The 4,906-nt window shown below is 45.3% G+C and overlaps 1 pseudogene; it reads right to left on the bottom strand.

Annotated features, from left to right (window-relative positions):
* Window positions 1–548: 548 nt before the first annotated feature.
* Window positions 549–3,848, bottom strand: LOC142151741 (serine/threonine-protein kinase 35 pseudogene; annotated as a pseudogene).
* Window positions 3,849–4,906: the final 1,058 nt, after the last annotated feature.

Here is a 4,906-nt window from a genome sequence, read left to right as displayed (position 1 = left end):
AGAATATACAGTTCCGTGATCTGTTAGGTGCCGCTGGTCAACAGCAAGAGCCAAAGGCTCCGGATAGGAGTTCAAAAGTGAAGGAAACAGGAGAAAAGATACATATAGAGACATTCTTCTCCACCACCCATTGCACTACAAGAGCATTCATCAAATTAATTACCAGAAGAGGACTAATGTCTTGGCTTGGGAGACAGTAAATGAGGGACTAGGGCAGCCTGACAGGACCTGACGCAGTCTGAGCTGTTTGCTTGTGTAATTAATTGGAATCTCGCCAGCTTGACAAATTGGGATGATGAATCTATCTAGGGTGAAGAGATAGGGGGAAAAAAATGCATAATCAGTCAAAGATTTAGTCCAGACAGTTTTCTACCTGACTCCACACGACAGAAAATCCATTACGGCAGGGAAGCATCACTTACTTAACACACAGTGTCCCTTCAGTTTAACCCTTTCTCTTTCCCACACCTGAAGACAGGAACAAGGTGAAACTTCTGTAGGTGCTGTATATTATTCTTTAAAACATAAAACAACCTGGACCATAACCGGAATGAGGCAAAATAGGTGTAATCTCTTCTATTAACACTTACATAGCAGATTTGCATGACAGATTTTTAATCTCTTACAAACTTGAACTGGTTAATAACAGGTCCAATAAGCAATTTAACAAATGTGTTGATGAACTCTCTGTTACTCTCACAGAGTGGGTTAATCATATGAAAATTATAAAACAAATAGACAAGACAGATTGTAAACTTCTGGTAGAGTGTCTTTTGCCTTTGAGCTTTTTTGCAAAGTGAGTTTAGAGAAAGCCACCTGTGGTTCAGGGAGTTTGGAAAGCAAAGTGTTCTGTAGACATTGAAACAAAGCAAAACAGAATAAAGGAACTTGAGGCGGGGGAACCTCTTGGCAAGGTTATTAGTTCTGTCTTTGATACATAGTTCAGTATCTGATTCATCCGGTAGAAAGCAGTGTTATTATACTGTATGTCGTGTCTACATTTGGAGACATTCCACGTCCATGCCTTACTCTCAACTCATCCCCAAGAACTATCGCTGTATATTTAGAGTAATGTCTAGTGCTTTAGCTACAGAGCAGAAGCATGTAACTACCTAGGAGAACCTTGGTGTATTACAATACTTATTAGGACACGTTTCCTGAACCCAATAATAATGTATTTTAAGAACTCTTCTTTCAAGTACAGAATATTATTTTACAAAGCCCAGAAAATGAGAGCATACTGTAAAATCATGTATGCAAAATAACTGTACTGTTAGTATTTAAAACTTGGGAATGGAAACTTGGGATGCATGACCCAGCTAGATGTTTCACACATGCGCAGTGGAACTTAAAAGCCAGACTTACAGTTCTATTAAGTGGACGGGGAAGAAAAATTGTTAAAAATAGTTTCAAATTGAAAAAAAAAAAAAAAAGTGGGTGCCTGAAGCAACGATTAATTAAGGCACAGAGCTCCAAACACAAGTGACAGATAAAGAGTGCAAGCCTCCCCTCCCAATGCCTTTATATTACAGCTGTCTCTCACAGGGTGTGTGTAAACTAGGACAGCTCCAGACTATTAGGCACTTTGGTTGGACACAAACAAAAGTATACCCATCTTTGCATGCAGGTGTCAGGAAGGTGCTGTAAGGAGAAAGTGAGGCACAGGAAAAGGACTGTTTATTGCTGCAAGTACCCGCTTAGTCAGATATCCCATTAAGTGCAGGATTCAGAGAAGTGCCAGGGATGAGACTAAGTGACCCCTTTCTGTAGGTCCCCCCAGAGGGAGAGTGAAATAAAGGGGGGTGGGTTGGTTAAGAAGAAGAGAGGGATTTTGGGAGAAAGATACTGATGGGCCTGCACAGCCCAATTAAGACTGTGCCTCCATATTACAAGATACAAATGGCAGAGATAGGATTCAAAGACAGTCTTAAAATGGGACTAAACAAGCAGGCACAGAACAGCTCACCCATGTAAGAATAGGTGCTGTCCCAAAAAGGCCAACAGCTATAATCGAAAGAACCAAGAACACACAAATTGGGGTCATGTACTAGCATGACCCCAGTCAGCAGCAGCTGATTGAGGGGGCTGCAACACTGCATCAAGGGTTAACCTACAATTAGCATTGATTTACATACTCTGGCCCAATACTCCCATATTGCCTAGTAGAAGATGGCCCATGTGATGCCAACAGGATAGTGCCAAGGAAGTAGTCCCATGGTAATGTTGGGTAACTAGCACCAGTGATGGCCAAGGATATAGAAATTGAGCTCTAGCTTTATTCTAGAACACATACAGATAATCCTGTCAAAACTTTCCAAGCACAAACTAGGGAGGCACAGGGTCCAGATCTCTAGAGAAGACTGTATGCCACTTGATACCACATTAAACCAGAACAGTGCCTCAAGCAGCATATGTAACTTGGTCCATTCTTGTCTCCAGCTCAATTGCGTCTGGACGATCCTGTGGATTAGCAGCCAGCATGTCCTTAAGTAGTTGCCGGATGCCCTCGGACATGGAAGTCCTGCGTTTCTGTGGGATGTGAAGTTCCATCTTTGGGTTCTCTAGCAGCGCTTCCCCAACAGGCACAATCTCACTGCCCTGCTTAATGTAGGTCCCCAGAAGCTCCTTCTTGGTCTCTGCATCCACAAAAGTGATCCGCTCTATCATGGCCCAGATGATTATACCCAGAGCAAATATGTCAGCTTTTGCTGTGTAGTGTCCTTCCCACACCTCAGGAGCCATGTAAAAGTCTGAGCCACAAGCCGATGACAGCCAGTACTTATTGACATTCACAGTCTTGTTCTCATTGCTACCACCCCCAGAACTCTCCTTCCCCCGGGGAGCCAGTCCAGCACAGACTTTGCTGAGGCCAAAGTCACCCACTTTTAGCACTGGGCAGCCTGAGAGCTCTGTGATCAGAATGTTGTCAGGTTTTAGATCCCGGTGAACAATCTGGTTTTTGTGCAGGAAGGCAATGGCACTGGTCAGCTGTAGCATGAAGCTTTTGTTGGTAGCCGGGTCTGGGGGTCTGGACAAGACATACTGATTAAGATCCCCCCCTTCACAGAACTCCATGACAAACCACAGATAACAAGCTTCTTGTGTGTAGCCCGGAATACGTTCTCCTTTGAGCGAGGTCTCCACCAGGCGCAGGTACAGCTGGCTGCTCTTGTTGCCGTGGCTCATCTTCTGGGCCAGGCCGTTCCTCTGCAGGACGCACTCCTCGAAGCGCACGATGTTGGGGTGGTGGCGGCGGAGGCTGGTCAGTGCCCAGAACTCGGACAGAGCCATCTCCACGTTCTCCGGGGCGTCACAGAGGATCTTCTTCACCGCTACCCGGGCACCACTCTTCTGGGCGACGGCCTCGTACACCACTCCGTAACTGCCGCGTCCAATCTCCGATAACAAGCTGTAGCGGGGCCGAGAGTCACTGGCCGCCAGCCAGGGCCTGCTCACCTGCTCCTCCTCCGAGGGCTCTAGTTGGCTGCTCCCGTTTGAGGGCTGCTCGCTGAGGGGAGCGGGGAGCCGTTCTCTCAGGAGCCGCACTCCAGGGCTGCGCCGGCGCTTTCTCTCAGGGCTCTGGGCGGTTTCCATGACGGCTCCGCAGTCCTCCTCCCTCCTCCGCTATGACAGGTTGTTGTGCGCACGATGGACTAGAGCGCGGTGAGCAGCAGCAGACACTGTCTCCTCATGTCCTGCCCAGGGGTGACCGTCCAGAAGGTCCTTACCAACTTGTTATAACTACAATCCACCAATCTCCTCACTGAACTCCAGCAGCCATGTCTTATTTCTCCCTCACTGCACATGGACTGTGCTGCAGACTGCTCACCTCTCAGTAGTGCATTGGGAGTGTAGAGTGGTTTCTAATGGGAAAATCTAACTTTAATGAGCTCCAGGTTAACAACATATGAGCAGGGTCCTATCTTATTGGGGATGGTGTGGGTTTCTGTTGTAGTAAAAACCCATGTCAGTGACCCTAACTTATATCACCACAAAAAAGCACAGGTAATCTGTGTTTTAACAATGGCCTTGTCTAACCTAGCTGTATTCATCAAGTACATAACTTTCCCTTGTACATAATGATGGAGTATCTGTGCTGGGGTCTCTTGGCAGTTCCTATTTTGTTACAAAGTTACTCCCATTTTGTGCCATAGATGTTATTCTGGGCAATATAGGCCCAGTGAGTTGCACTGTGCAGTGTTGCTCATATGTGTTTGCTGTCAGTGTTATTGCTCAGGTAGAAGCTCTGCCATCTGGTGGGATGTGGTGTTAAATATGGTTGTTTGTTTTGAGTGTTTGCCTCACTTGGAGTGTAACATTGAGATCCACCCATTTGTTGAAAACAGTAGGGGTCAGATGCCAGGTATCCCTGCCTTGCTGGAGATTTGTGTTTGACATATTGACACTTTTTTTTTGCAAGTTTTGCTCTCGAGCAATATGAATTTTGCATTATTTTTATCCTTTCTGTGACAGAGGTGCTCTGCTCTTAAGCAACATGAATTTCAGATTACTTATATGAAATAACCTTTCAATTTTTATCCTTTTTTTTATCCTTTGGAAGAGGTGCTCTCAAGCAACATCTAAATGTATTTACAGTAGTTGGTTGTTTCAGAAGTCCCTAGATGGTGTATGAATACAGTGCTACAAAAATTGCTTACCTTGATATTTTCTTTAATGCTTCCCAAATAAAGGGTTAAGCACTGATTTGTCAATGTTCTGGATATATGAGAAACCCTGTGTTGCAATCGCTGACTTTAAAAAAATGTTGCATTCTGCAGCAGGAACCTACTTGTGGATAGGGGGTTTACTTCTAACACAATAGGAATGGGAGGATATAGCCTCTTAAGGGCAGTTGGTAGCTCATTATGGTGTAGAAACTGTATACAGGGTCGACTGGCCCACCGGG

This window comes from Mixophyes fleayi, chromosome 4 (assembly GCF_038048845.1).
Source record: "Mixophyes fleayi isolate aMixFle1 chromosome 4, aMixFle1.hap1, whole genome shotgun sequence".
NCBI lineage: Eukaryota > Metazoa > Chordata > Amphibia > Anura > Limnodynastidae > Mixophyes > Mixophyes fleayi.
Note: the sequence above shows the minus strand (reverse complement) of the source record. Positions and strands in the feature narration are given on the sequence as shown.